This window comes from Carettochelys insculpta, chromosome 20, assembly GCF_033958435.1.
Source record: "Carettochelys insculpta isolate YL-2023 chromosome 20, ASM3395843v1, whole genome shotgun sequence".
Lineage (NCBI taxonomy): Eukaryota > Metazoa > Chordata > Testudines > Carettochelyidae > Carettochelys > Carettochelys insculpta.
Genome location: NC_134156.1, coordinates 14,525,849 through 14,541,422, shown reverse-complemented (window position 1 = coordinate 14,541,422; position 15,574 = coordinate 14,525,849). Strand labels below are relative to the sequence as shown.

General features: G+C 45.7%; 1 protein-coding gene across 2 annotated transcripts in view; it reads right to left on the bottom strand.

Moving 5' to 3' along the window:
* STXBP4 (syntaxin binding protein 4) overlaps positions 1-15,574 on the bottom strand; it is a 278,419-nt gene that overhangs the window by 160,037 nt on the left and 102,808 nt on the right. The gene's annotated exons all lie outside the window — the stretch shown is intronic.

Sequence of the window (15,574 nt, the reverse complement as noted above, 5' to 3'; positions counted from 1 at the left end):
CCTGACCAGCAAGGGGACAAGACTGTTCCTAGAAAGAAGCACTTTGGGCAGAGCTGTACTTGGCAGGCTCAGGGTTGCTGACAGGATCTGCCAGGCTCTGGCTTTGACACAAGAACCAAGAAAAAGCAAGAGGCATGAGGCGACCCAGGGAACACTGAGAGCAGTTAAGGGGAGTAAAGGAGGACAGAACAAGGCTGCTGCCAGAGAGTTCCTGGCTGGGACCCAGAATAACGGCTGAGCCTGTCTTCTCCCCCTTGCATGACATCTTGCCACCAAGGAGCATGGCCATTACAAGCTACAGCTTGCTCCTGAGGCAATGGGCTAGACTTTGGGGCTGCAGTTGGCCATGGAGGCAGGTGCTGGGACAGAGCTAATTCCCAGTATAACACCAGCAGGAGGAGCCTCAGCAGTGAGTTGATCCTACATAAATATGTACAATATATATATACACATATGTAGCATCACTGGCAAAGTGGACCTTAATTTAAAGAAATTTACTGAAGATATTCCTAGGCTCTTCCCCAAACTCTTTGTACAGCTGTCAGTAGCATTGACAAAGAAATGGCAATGCATTTAAAACTCAAAATTCTAACTTCCTCAATTTTCAGAACAAAGCAGACACTCCTAGAGAAAGAAAGATGCAGTTTTATCAGAGCCAAGTTTTTAATTAGTTCAACACACTTATCTGCATCAGAAAGCCTGCTCCCTTAGATTTTAGCCTTCTCAGGTTAGTCAGTATAAACTTCAAAGTATCCGCTGTAGACCACAGAAGCTGATGATCAAAAAAAAAGGCATACTTTGCGGTTCACTGGAACCTATAGCAGCAAACCATCTCTCTCCCTAGCTTAGTACTAATGTGGAAAACATTTCCCATTTTCACGCATTTATAGCACCGTTACCAAAGGTCAGAAGCACCAGCATACTTTTTCCTTTTTAACTTAAGACATACAGGTAAAAGTTCTTCAAAGAGACATTTATCTATAAGATTTAGCTTAATACCTTAATGGCTCTCCTAGTGAAAAGCCTTCACTACTACATGTAATGGAAACTAATGTGCTCTCTGAGGTCCAAATCTTATGAAGTGTTATGTGCAGACAGAATCTTTTGAATACAGGTCATCCCAAATCCCATTACGCTGCAGTGCCATCAGGGAGCCTGATGTTTTCCCTGTTCTACATACAGCACATTGCAGATTAGAGCAGCTGGGGTGGGGTGGGGGGATGTTATTTTACTCTATGCTTCTGGCGATGGTCCCCAATATCAGAGAGAGCTGGAGGGAAGCTTGCTTTAGCCATCCTTTCTCCTGGCTCCTGAGCTTGTGAAGGTAATATCTACATCTGATTGTACCACTGCCAGTGTTTCCCCAGCAGGAGGCACATTTATTTCAGAGAAGACTGGGCAATTTGACATCAGAGCAGTGCAAAGTAGTAGCATCAGGATGTAAAAATTCGTCCAATGTATTTTTGTATGCACTGGACACTGTATTGTGGCCATTCTTTGAATGTTGACATCCTGCAAGTTTTTACATTTTGGTTTGAGCATGGTAACATCAGTTTCTAGTGACAAATTAAGCTGACCAATTAATGAGGTTCCTGGAGAATAAGGAGTATGTAGGGTTCTGATATAGTAGATGCCAACGTAAAGTGGCCTGACAACACTGTATACCCCATTCTGTTTCCTCTTTTGACACAATTTTCCTGTTTGACAGCTGAATTTATCTGTATGGTGCTCCACCTTCCAAAACCAGTGTAACAATCAACACTCCTCCTTGAAAAACGAAGATGTTTTGCTAATCTAATTACAAATCTGCTTCAATGTAAAAAAAAAATCAGCAAATCAAATATACTTAAATTTTTTGTTCATTTATTTGGCTTTCTACAAACCATACACAAAAAACACCTACATTAGTTTCAGTCTACTTTGTCATGTATTAAAAATACAAACACCAATGGGGAAATAAAAGAAACCCAGAAGCTATCTTGAATACAGAGGAAAAGTTCGTTATGTCTCAGCTCCACACAATTCCCAGCTCTCAAAGCAATGCCACACTGCCCAAGGAAAGTGAAGATATTTGCAATATGCCATATCTGGTCCAGTTTGGACAAAATTCCAGCAGTGAAGGCAGTCAGAGAACCCACTGTCAACCCTCTCATGTACTGAGGGTGCTCCAGCTCAAGTTACCCTGCTTTCTCTACTGTGGCAACCTATCATCATGAAAGATGTTGTCCCTTGGATAGGCAGGTCCCAGGCCATTAAGGATATGTCTAAACATGAACGAAAGATCTGCAGCAGAGTGGCTGTCCCATGACAGCTGACTTGGACTCTGGGACCCAGTGATGGGATCATTTACTTTTTAGGGTTGGGTTAGTGGCCCTGGAAAATATGTTCCTGTAAGTTTTTGTATCCTTGCAAGCCCTCACTCCATTTTCATACCAATGTACATTTGATCACACAACCAACTTAATCTATACCAAACCACCTTCTTGAGTGATAATATTACAACTCCAGAAACGTCAGAGCAGTGTTTTTTTGTACCTGTAACCTGAACTTTTGGGGTGTTTACAGAATTAGATTCTTGACCTTCCCCCCCAACCCCTCCACTCTCTGATTTGCTCACCTTGATTACCTTTTTCTGATTTGTCCTCCTTGCTTACTGTTTTTGGTTCTCTGTGCCTTAAATATTGAGTCTGTTCTGGTCTGGCTATGGTCTGAAGAAGTGGGTCTGTCCCATGAATGCTCACCGAATAAACTATTTTGCTAGTCTTTAAAGTGCTACTTGACTGCTTTTTGTTTTGATAGTGTATAGACTAGCACGGCTTCCTCTCGTTACTATTTTTTCTCCCAGTGAAGATATAGGTAGAAAAAGAGCTTAGTTTTCCATCTTCTGTGCTTAAATCTAGCATCTAAAATGCACATTTCAGCATTCAAATGGTTATTTAGGGCCTGTGCAGTCCTAACAGATACCGATCACTTCTTGTGCAGTTCTGAGCATCCTCAATTCATAATATCACATAGGGTCCTTGATTCAGAAAAGCACTTAAATACATCCTTGAACTTAAGTTTGCACTAAGGGTCAAGAAGCACTCTTCACCTTGCAGGATCAGACATTTAAACCATCTAAAACTTTTATTTGGATGCCTAAGCACCAATTTGGGAATGCAAATAGAAAGCCCAAATTTGAAGGTTGAACAGAATGTTAATCAGAACTGAGAGGAGCGTGTTTCTTTCTTTTTTTTTTTTTCCAAGTTTTGGGTCTCAGTGACTCTCAGACAATGCGTCTCAATATTAACTGAAACAAAGATGTATGTGCTTGCTCCGAATACATACTATGGAACAGTTCATAAAGGAATATAAAATATACTTGAAACATAAACAGAAGAAAATATTTGAAATAGCAGGGGAGGGGTAGTTCAGTGGTTTGAGCATTAGCCTGCAAAACCCAGCATTGTGAGTCCAATCCTTGAGGAGGCCATCATGGTATTGGGACAAATAGATGTCAGGAATGGTGCTTGGCCCTGCCAAGAGGGCAGGGGAGTGGACTAGATGACCTCTAGAGGTCCCTTCCAGTTCTAGGACAGGTGTATCCCCAATTATATATATAAATACATTGAAAGCTTCCATATTTAATTATTGCTCTTTGATTTCACTGGCTGTGTCCTCTTCTGTAGGCGTTAAAGTAGAGCTGGAAAACCTGATTGCTCAGCACCAGGAGGCCTGAACTTTTCACTTCAGGGCTGACCTTCAAAATTACACTATGACAATGTTGATAGAGAAATAAATGCATGAGGGCCTCATGTGGTAGCAACAGGCATTGCTACCACTAAAAACACTAAGCACATGCATTCCTATTTGTTAGATTTCTACAATGCCTTAATTTAATAATAATTGTAATGTAGCTATAGCAACATAGCAATACTGGAAATAGCAGTCTGAGCCCCCTTGAAATGCTGGGCTCTCAAGCAACTACCCTCCTTTCTCACCCCTATTGGTGGGCCTGTTGAAAAGGTATATATCTAACCACAAAATAAAAACAGAACAGAAATATTTAAATTCTTCTTTGGACATATGGAACAGAAAACCTGCTGCAGTCAGCAGGCATGACAGAAAACTACACTCAGCATGGCGTTATGCAATATGGCCCTCAGGATTACACAGGGGCTGCAGCTCTGTGCTGATTTGGCTGCAAATGGCCCCTAGGTTGAGAATCACTGGTTCATATGATAGCTGTGAGCAAGCCATCCAGATCACACAGAGACTTGCACTAGAGGGGATTAAGCTAGGAATAATAAGGCTTGAGCTAATGTGCTAAAAATTGTCATGTGGACATTCCAGCTCTGGCTCTCAAACCCAGATGGGTCCTATGGACTTGAAAGCCTGAACTTTCACCTGAACTGAAACATCCACATCACTACTTCAAGCATGCTAGCTTGAGCTTGAGCCCCACTAGTTTGAGTCTGTCTACTCTGGCGGGGGCCATAGTGAAGACCAGCTGCAGCATAGATAAACCCTTATCAGTGATGGGCAACATCAGGGTAAGCTGCTGGTGGGCCACCAGACAGATTGTTTACCTTGCACCTGCAAGTATGGCCACTTGTGTGTGGCCGTCTTCTGATTTTTCTGTCGAATAGTGGCCCCAACCGAATAAAGGTCCCTCAACTCTGTTGTAAGCGAAGCTCTCTTATTTGTACTAACAATTGTTCATTGAATCAGAAAATTACAGCTCAATTTTCATGCCCCAGGTTGAATATTTAGCATTTGCAGTAAGAGGGTACTTTATAATTTGAGAAAACTGAACAATTCTCTTCTATAAATCAAAGGGAATTCATGTGGAGTTCACCAGTGAAGCATTTACTGCACATTTTAACCATCAATAAAACAAGAAGTCCTGTGGCAACTTAGAGACTAACAGATTTATTGGAGCATAAGCTTTCATGGGCAAAGATCCACTTCATCAGATGCATGTGATTTTAACCATCTTCACTAAAGTTCATGAAAAATCAGACAGAAATCATAAAGGATTAATACTCAGTGTGACTCTCGGAATTACCTACTTAATCACTGAGCTAACAGGAGATGTGCTTTGAATATCTGCCCCATTATCCCACATTTGCTCAGGAAACATATTTCTATCTACGTTGGTTGATGCTTCTATCAGGCTACATCTACACTATGAAATACAATCAATTTTAATAAGTTCAACTTTTTAACATTGATGCTTTAAACTTGAATTTAAGTGTCAAAAATGTTTTGGAAAGTTGACTTATCGTTTCTCTTTGTCAACTTACTGCATCTCCATTGCTTTATCATAAGAACATAAGAATGACCATACTGGGTCAGACCAAAGGTTCATCTAGCTCAGTAGCCTGTCTGCCGACAGTGGCAAGTGCCAGGTGCCCCAGAGCAGGGGGACCAAAGACAATGATCAAGCGATTTGTCTCGTGCCATCCATCTCCAGCCTGTCACAATCAGAGGCCAGGGATGCCATTCCTACCCTTGGCTAATAGCCTTTTATGGACCTAACCTCCATGAATTTCTCTCTCTCTTAAATATCCAAGATGGACTGCGTGAATATCTATCCCACAGTGCCTTAGCCCTGTTGCATTCTGGGGGTTTTCTACCATTGGGATATGGGGAAAAAAAACTGATGCAGCTGTTTGTGGGTGTTTGATGTTACTATCCCAGAATGCAAAGCATTATCCCAGCATTCAGAGCACACACTAACTGTGCAAAAACAAACAGCACATCTTGCCATTTTCTCCAGTGCAATGCTAGCGCTAGCCTGGATCTTCAAATACTTCAACTCATTGCACAGGGCATTATAGCCACTTCCCTGAAAGTCGCACAGAATTTGTTTCAATGAAAGCAGAGGGCTGAGATGATGGTTGTGGAGGAAGAGGGTGTAGATGAAATTAATGATTTGCAGACCAGGAACTCAGAAATGCAGGTTGACCTGGATGCATTGCTTATAGTAGAGGAGCATTTTTTGGATTCATGCAACCAGCACACACTGGTGGGACCAATTCGTTTTGTACATCTGGGACAACCAGCAGTAGGTGCAGGAAAGATAAGTTGAAGAAAAAGACAAGGTGAAGAAAAGTTACCTGCTCTGTAACAGGTGTTCTTTGACATGTGTTGCTCATGTCCATTCCAAGTTGTGTGTGCACTAATGCACTCCCAGTTGCTGGAAGCTTTTTGCCCTAGCCAGTAGCCATAGGGTCAGTGCAGCACCCCCTGGGCATGGTGGCAATGTGGCAACCAATATATGCACTGCCCGACACCCTCCCCTCCCCCGGCTCAGTTCCTTGTTGCTGGCTACTCCACCAGTGGGGAAGGAGGGAGGATTTTGGAATGGACTTGATGAACTAATCTTGAACACCAGTTACAGAATAGGTAACTGTCTTTTCCTTTTTGAGTGACTGCTCACGTGCATTCCAAGTTGGGTGAATACAAGCCAATGCCTGGGGGCGGGGTCCAAGCCCCGAAGGAATGTGGGACAGCCCTGCTCACGGCAGCACAGAAACATAGAATCATAGGGCTGGAAGGGACCTCAGGAGGTCATCTAGTCCAGCCCCCTTCTTCAAGAAGGATCAAGCCCCACTAAGTCATCTCAGCCAGGACCTTGTCAAGCTGGGACTTAAAAACCTCTAGGAATGGAGAATCCACCACCTCTCTAGGCAATGCATTCCAATGCTTCAATATCCTCCTGATGAAGTAGTTTTTCCTAACAGCCAGCCTACTCCTCTCTCTCTTTAGCTTCAGACCATTGCTCCTTGTTCTGCTATCTGACACCACTGAGAACAGTTTCTCACCATCCTCTTTAGAGCTCCCCTTCAGGAACTTGAAGGCTGCTATTAAATCACCCCTCAGGCTTCTCTTTTGTAAACTAAACAACCCCAAACCCCTCAGCCTCTCCTCATAGGGCTTGTGCTAAAGCCCCTTAAATATTTTTGTAGTCCTTCGCTGAACCTGTTCCAGCACATCCACATCCTTTTTATGCTGGGGGGGAGGCCAAAACTGGAAGCAATATTCCAAATGTGGCCTCACCAGTGCCGAACAGAGGGGAACAACCACTTCTCTAGATCTGCTCAAAATGCTCCTCCTAATGCACCCCAATATGCCATTAGCCATCTTGGCTATAGGAGCGCACTGTTTACTCATATCCAGCCTTTCATCCACCATAATCTCTAGGTTCCTTTCCACTGTAATGCTGCTTAGCCAGTCGGTTCCCAGCCTCTAACAATGCGTGGGATTCTTCCATCCCAAGTACAGGACTCTACACTTCTCCTTATTGAACCACATCAGATTTCTTTTCACCCAATCCTCCAATTTATCCAGGTCACTGAAATACTGTGTCATATAAAATACTGTGTACAAGGGATCCACTGAGAGTGCCTACAACTCACATACCTTTCTGGCTGAGGTTACTGCCGCCAAAACTGCTGTTCTGTAACTCAGAAACAGCAGGGAACAGGTAGCCAGTTGTTCAGAGGGGGCCTCAATGAGCTTGGCTAACACCAAACTGAGATCCCACCAGAGCAGTGGTGCCTGAATCTGGGGCTTGATTCTTTCTAAACCTTTCAGAAACCTTTTACCTACAGGGTCTGAGAACATAGAAGACGTTCCATAAGCTGGGTGGAAGGCTAAGATAGCAGCTAGGTGCACCCTAACTGAGCAGAGGGACAAGACCTCCTGTACCAAACCCCACAGGTAATCCAAAATCATTGGGATGGGGGCCTGCGAGGGAAATAGCTCTGTGTGAGACACCCACACTCAAAACCTTTTCCAATTAGCTAAATAAGTCACCCTCCTAGACGTTTTTCTACTATGTAATAGTACTTCCTTTATGGGATCAGAACAGGCCAACTCCCAGAGTCTCAGCCACATAGCATCCATGCAGTGAGGTTCAGTGACTGGAGATCGAGGTGCTGCAGTCTCCCCTCTTCCTGTATCAACAGGTCCGGGCAGATTGGCAATGTTATTGACTTGAGGATCGACAGGTGCAGGACGGTCAAATACCAGCACTGGCGCACCCATGCTGGTGCCACCAAAATGATAAATGCCCCTTCTGACCGAATCTTGAGGAGGACCCTGTAGACTAGTGGAATTGGAGGGAACGCATATATCAGCCTGCCCCACCAGGGGACACTGAAGGCATCTGCCCAAGACCCTGGGCTCTGATTGCGGTTGGAGCAAAATGTCCTGCATTTCACATTGAGGTGGGAGGTGAACAGGTCCACCTGGGGATAACCCCACTTCCTGAAAATAAAATGAATAACCTCTGGGTGGTGACCACTTGTGATCCAGAAAGGACCTGCTGAGCTGGTCCGCTAGCGAACTGTGCACCCCTTGCAGGTAATGGGCCTGCAACATGATGCTGTGCTGTATGCAGAAGTCCCGGAATATCATGGCCTTATGACACAGGGGAGAGGAACGTGCACCACCCTGTTTGTTGATCTAGTACATTGCTGTCATGCTGTCTGTGCTAACTGACATGAAATGCCCTGCCAGGGTGGCCTTGAATACCGCTCGCGCTAGCCTGATGGCCCTGAGCTACCTCATGTTTATGTGGAGCCAAAGATCCAAAGAGCCTGGGTTCTTAGCTGCCCCAGGTGTGCTCCTCTAGCCCGACAACGCCCGCCCCCCCACTTCTTTTCTCCTTCACTGTAACTACTTAAAGGCACAGATGTGCTAAGGCATTGAAACCATGAGAAGCACAAGAAAAGAGAAAAGGGGGACAAGCAGGCTGTTCCTGGAACCGGGGGGCCTTGGGCTACCCTTGAACAGCACTGATAAGTGATATGCCCACATACTGTTCCAGGAGAGGAATCCTACGCCCATGTGAAAAAAATGTTTTGTCTTAATGAGTCGGCTAACATTCGGCTATCTTCACTTAACAAGTGTAAATTAACTAGTAACTGCCTTTTAAGACTGGCGTCACTGAGATGTACCAGCACAATTGGTGTTTTCAGATAGGGAAGGGTGTACATAACCAGAGGGGTATAAAGCAGGGCCAGGCAGCAGACACAAGCTGAGCTGCAATTGCCTAACCTGCTGGTCAGGACGGGCCTTTGCCTCCTGAGGTAAGGGGACGCCCTCCTCGTACTCTTCTTCCTGAGGGATTGAGTGACAGACGCTGGTGACGCCAGAGTCAGACGATGCAGGGGTGAGAATTATACCTGCTAGGTATTCTTTGCGCTCATTTAATATGCTAGGTGTATTGAATTAATGTTGTTATATTCAAGTCGTTGTTGTAACCAGTTGTTATAATCAAGTCAGTGTTGTAACCAAAGTTAAGTTTGTATTGCGGTAACTAAAGTTAAGTTTAATAATCTAAATTACCTGTAAGTTTACATCTCTTACATGCTAAACTTTTCACTGTACTAAATCATAGTAACCACTACACTAAGCCTGACTCCTCCAGTGATTGCACTGAGCCATATACAACCAAAGAACCCTAGCCGCCTTTTGGTTAATTAACCCCTTAGGGTTGGTAGTGCTAGTGTGCTGGAAACTGGGTGTTGAGTTTGGCTGCCTGCCAAGGGGCAAACTCCTGGGGCATCCATCAGCCACCCTGGCTGCCCGCTGCGAAGGGACAGTCTGTCCTAGCAGTTAAAGACTCAGATGGAAAAGGAACTCCTTCTGGCACTAAGCGCTATCCTGATTGGCCATTCCATCAGCTGACAGCTCCCCACCCCCGGTCTGAAGCATCCATTACCAGGGAAAGGGAGGGCTGCTGAGGGGCAAAGGGGACTCTTGCGAGGACAACGCACTCATCCAACCACCAGTGCAGGGTCGACAGAGTCCGTGGTGGCACTGAAACCACCAACTCTAAACTGTCTCTTATGGGACAGTACATCAATGACAGCCATAGCTGCAGAGGGTGCATTCTAAACCTGGTGTGCTGTACCATGAAGGTGCACTTTGCTATGTGACTCAACAGATGCAGACAGCACCTGGCCTTCATTGTGGGAACTACCAGGATGTCTCGGATGAGTGCCCTAATTGTTCTGAACCTGTCATCCAGCAGGAATGCCCTACACCACCTGGCATCCAGTTGTGCTCCTACGAACTCTACTGACTGAGATGGGAACAACCTCAACTTTGCTTCCTTTGCTCCCTGATGAGCCAGCACTGGAGTGCTTGGCACCAAATATGGTGTTGGTGCCAGTGTCAACATGAGTTTGGGGGCTGGCACCAGTGTGACGTCCACTCAGCGTCAATGCTACAGCACCAGTCCTCCATAGACAGAGAAGGACCCAGCACCATCATTTGTCGAAGGCTTTGTGCCACTCGAAACACCTCCGCTGTTGAGGGCAAGTCCAGTACCTGCAGGCTCTCACTTCACATCAGCTTCAACATACATGCCTCCTGCCCTTCGGCAGAGTGCGCCAGACCCTTGTACTTGTGGCAGCCATGCTTGGATGTCGGAGACCAATGTCTATTGTGCCTCCTCCTCCTCTTCTTCGGCACTGGAAATTGACTCCTATGGTGCCAAGAAGGCGATGGTGCCTGTGCCTGCTCCCAGTGCTGGGAGTCATTAGATGGTACTGTGGTAGATGGTGCTGGTGCACTCTGCACCGAGGAGGCTCCACTCTCCATTCCCACTGGGGACTCCTGTGGCTTAAGAGCCACCTCCATTAGCAGGACTTTAAGGAGTTGGGACCTATCTTTCAAAGTTCTGGGCTTAAAGGCCTTACAAATTGAGAAACAGTCGCACAAGTGTTCTCCCCCCAAGCAAATTAGACATGCCGAATGGGGGTTGGTCCTGGGCATACATTTACCACATTTGGAACAAGTCTTAATGCCTGGGGAGTGAGGCATTCCCCAGCACCGAGGCGCCAAGGGGGACAGAAAGCCCTGCCTCAGCTATTAGTTAAGATACAAAGGCTAACTATCTAACACCAAAACTGTTTACAGGTATTTAAGAACTAGTTACGTTAGAAACAGGCTACTAGCTAATAAGTTGAGAAGAGAAAAGCAAGAGCTCAAACAACTGGAAGAGTGGCGAGAAGGAACTGAGCGGGGGTGCATATATTGGTCGCCATATCAGTGTCACTCTAGGGGCACCACACCGACCCTCTGGCCAGTGCACACCCAACTTGGAATGCACATGAGCAGTCACCCGAAGAAGAACTTCTGCATGTGCAAGTCAACTTTCATGGAACTTTGTGATTTGCTGACCCTTGCCCTGAAATGCAGCAATACAAGAATGAGACCTGCTTTACTATTCACAAGCGAGTTGCAATCGCTCTATGGAAGTTTGCAACACTCAACAATTACCTGTCAGTGGCAAATCAATTTCGGGTTGGCAGATCTACAGTGGGGACCATGGTGATTCAGGTAGCCAGTGCAAACTATCAGCATCACATGAGGAACACTGTGACCCTGGTAGATATTTAGCATATAGTCAATAGCTTTGCTGCCATCAGGTTTCCTAACTGCGGAGGGGCAACAGATGGCACACACATCCCCATCATGGCCCCGGACCACCTGGTCTCTGAGTATATAAACTGCAAGGGATACTTTTCGATGGCATTGCAGGCATTGGTAAATCACAAAGGTCATTTCACTGACATCAATGTGGGATGGTCGGGAAAGTTTCACAATACGCACATCTTCAGAAATTCTGGTCTGTTCAGAAAGCTTGTGGATAGGACTTTTTTCCCCAGAATGGAAAAATAAAGATTGGTGAGGTGGAGATGCCTATAGTAATACTGGGCGAACCTGCTTACCCTCTGCTCCCTTGCCTCATGAAGCCACACACAGGCACCCTGGACCACAGCAAGGAGTGCTTCAACTACAGACTCAGCAAGTGCAGAATGATGGTGGAATGTGCCTTTGGCCACTTAAAAGGTGTCTTTTGACCTGTTTGGACCTTTCCAAAAGTAATGTCCCCAGCATGGTGGCACTGTGCTGTGTTTTGCATAACCTTTGTGAATCAGGTGGGAGAATTTCACGACAGCGTGGAGTGCAGAGGCAGATGCCATGAGTAGGGCTCATTCGCAGACGCCCACAAGGGCATTTGCCAATGTGAATACAGAGGCAGTGGTAATCAGGGAGGCTTTGAAAAATAGTTTCATGAATGATTGGGCAGCCACATGATTCTGCTGTTATTTGACTGTTGTGATGCCACCCCCCACTCACCGCAATTATTTGTGCACCCCACTGCATGTGAACCAATAAATCAGATTGTGGCTTTCACATCAAGAATACTTTTTTTGCAGGATAGAGGATAAAGACACAGGAAAAAGAACAGATGTGCAGGAAGGGTTAGTTTAACAAAAAGAATGTTTGCATTTTACCACAAGTCTATTGTGGACCTTTGCATAGCGGCAGCTGTGCTATCAGCCCCCTCCACCCCCATCCGGGCCCCTATGTTGCACTTCCAACGGTGATTTTTGCACCTCACCACACATGTGAACCAATAAATCAGACTGTAGCTGTCATAAAAAGAATACTTTTATTGGGTGGGAAGTAGAGGGTTAACTGGCAGGGAAAAGAAGGGATGTCAAGGGTGGTAGAATAACCTTTTGCAGTGGATCTTGAGGGTGGAGCAGCAGACTGTACTTGCCCTCCCTCCCTGCATCTGGGGACCATGACAAGGGGTGTGGGCAACCTATACTGAGGAAAGCCTGGGCAGCAGGGAGTGGAGTCTGTAAAATGAGTGTTGAGTAAATAGTCCCTCTGCAGCTCTAGCATGGAACATAGGACCTCAGTTTGCTCTCTCACAGCCATCAGAAGCTGCACCATGTCCTCTCTTAGCTGCGCAGATTCCTCTCTCTGAATCCCTTTGCTGCCATTCTTCTGTGGCCCTCTGGGTGGCAGAGGCTGTTCTGTCAGCCCGCTCCAGGTGCTGCAGTATAAGGTCCTGCTTGGACCTCTTGAGCTTCTTTGTCCCATCTACCACACTGAGGATGCCTGCTGAAAAGTGAAAGTCAAAATTGAGATACAATTCACACAAAGTGCTTACCCACAGAATGAACAGGTCCCTGTCTTTACAATCAGGGAAACTTTCTTTTTCCAAGGCCACTTTTGGCTTCTTACAGATGACAAGGAAGCAAACTCTAAATCGCACAAGCTATCACTTAACTAGACCATTTCATTGAGGACATAGTAAGGTACTGCCCACTTAACGAGATGCAGGAAGGGATAGTGGGGAGGTTAGCGTGGTGTTTAAAACAGAGGAAGCTGGCCAGTATCCAGGAGAAGGGGAAAAGTTTTCTCAGTGGTCCCCAGAACAATACTCTGAAGGGAAAAGGCCATTTAAAGTAGGGAAAACCCACACTGGACATGCCGGTGACCAGGAGCAGGGTACAGAGAGCTCCAGCACCCACGTGGTGAGGAAGAGTTTGATTCCAGCCAATGGCCAGCTGGGTGGAGAGGGATCCCTGTAAAGTACAAAGAAAATTGGGGAGAAAGTTCTCCATCTGCATGGTGGGGGAAAAAGGTTTCCCAGTAACTCCCTATCAAGCCAGCACTGTGATGGGAGGGGAGGAATCCAGGAGAGCCTGCCAGCAGCACAGGGCTGGGGGGAGATGGAGCACCTGCCAGCTATGTGGTGTGGTAATGCAGTCCTGGGAAATTTAAATGGGTGGGGAGCACTGCAAAAATATCTAATTCTAAATTCCAGTGTCTCTTTAGGTTGCTAAAGAAGACATCACCCTCCTAAGAACAACAGATAGTGAAAAGAAGAGATGTTCATCCTATGTGAGCACAAGCGTAGAAAATTTGCCACAATGTTGTGCAGCGACATGATACCAAATAGCCATCTGGTTGCCTAGCATGGCAAGGTGTGCTATCGGAGAAGCCACAGTAAGTCAGGCCTGCACAAAAACCTCATGGAAAAAATACAAGAGTGCCTGCATGGACCTTCGTGGAGATCTCCAAAATGGATAAGCGCTCCATTCACAGAAATATTAACAGGCTGTTGTAAGGGACATAGAGCCATAGAAAACCTATGCCTAAACCCAGATGCAACCTGCTTGTAGCATTCTGGAAAAAAACTACTCACCAGAACAGCTGGGCCCTGGTGGTTCCAGTGTCGGTGTAGAGGGGACCATTGAGGCTGAGGGTGAAGAGCTTCTGGCTGGCAGGATCAGCTTCCTTGGGCCCATGCTAGTTGCCACCATCCTCCTCTGCACTGGCCTCTTCCTCCTGCTCACCCACCAGGCTCAGCTTCCTCTGGACTCTACAGAAGGGACTCCTGAAGTGTCCCAATTAAGATCGGCAACGTGGTTGGGTGCCTCCCAAGAATGATGTCCAGATGTTTATAATTCCAGCATGTCTTGGGAGATGATCCGAATCACCCGTTGGCTTCCCAGACTTTATGATAAGCCTGCCAGAGATCTTTCACCTTCACCCAGCATTGCTAAGCAGCCTGGGAGTAACCTCTGTTGATCATCCCATGCAAAATCTTTTCCTAAATGTCCACATTTTCTTGCAGACTCAAAGTCTGCCCACAACTGACTCCTCTCCCCAAACAGCAAGGAGATTCATGATCATGTTATGGGATTAGGCTGGAGCTCTCTTGTGACCCTGAGAACTCAGATCAGAAACCTTACTAGTCATGATGGCAAGAGATGGCTACCGATGTGGGGCTAGAAAGAAATTCATGCTTCTGAGTGCCACATATTTCCCAGGCTTCCTGGTGACAAACTCAAATTCACAGGCTTCCTCTGACATACTTCCCGTACACCTGAAGACGAGTGGAGATGGAAGCAACCAGATCGGACAACAATAGGGCATTGTGGGATACATACAGGACATCTCTGGAGGTCAATAAAGTTGATGTAAATAATTGCTATTTCCACATTAGCATTAATCCAACCTTTTAAATTTGAACTTGGCGCTATGCCCACTCATTTTGTAGATGTAATAATGTCGATCTTAGTGCTCCCTAAAATTGACCTAATGGTGTTCACAGTGAAGACAGTGACATTGTAAAATCGAGCTGACTTAATATCAACTTCATGATGAAGTGTAGACATAGCCTCAATCGTATCAGTTTTATACTAGTGTAACTCCAGTTAAATGAAACAGTGTAGCAGAGAGGAGAACCATCAAGCACTCAATAAATTCCACCCAAAAAAAGGACACTTAGAGGTCTACTATATATTGGAGAATATTTGTCTGTCAGTCTGTCTGTCTGTTCAAGAACTACTCCTAAATGGTAAAAGCCAGGCTCACCAAATTCAGTATGCAGTTTCCTCTTATAACTTGAGTCGAGGTAAGGATTTGGTCTGGCCACGACAATTGGATGTGCCTGGAATTCAATGGTTTCTCATAAAATGGAAAGGGAGGGTTCTGCTAACAGAGATAGTTATACTGTATAATGACCTCAGGAGGGCAGCAAGGAGCCAGAGATGGGGACTGGGACAGCTATAACGCTATTGGGGCAGCAGAGAGAAGCAGTCAAGAAAGGGACAGCTATCTACCATATATTTCAGAGAATCTGTATGTTTGCATGTGTGTGTATCTATCTCCCTGTGCCCAGAATGGGATTGCTTCTCATAAAACTACACAGAAAAGAAAAAGAATCATCAGGCAGGTGAAAGGGGCTGGCTGGGGGTGACAC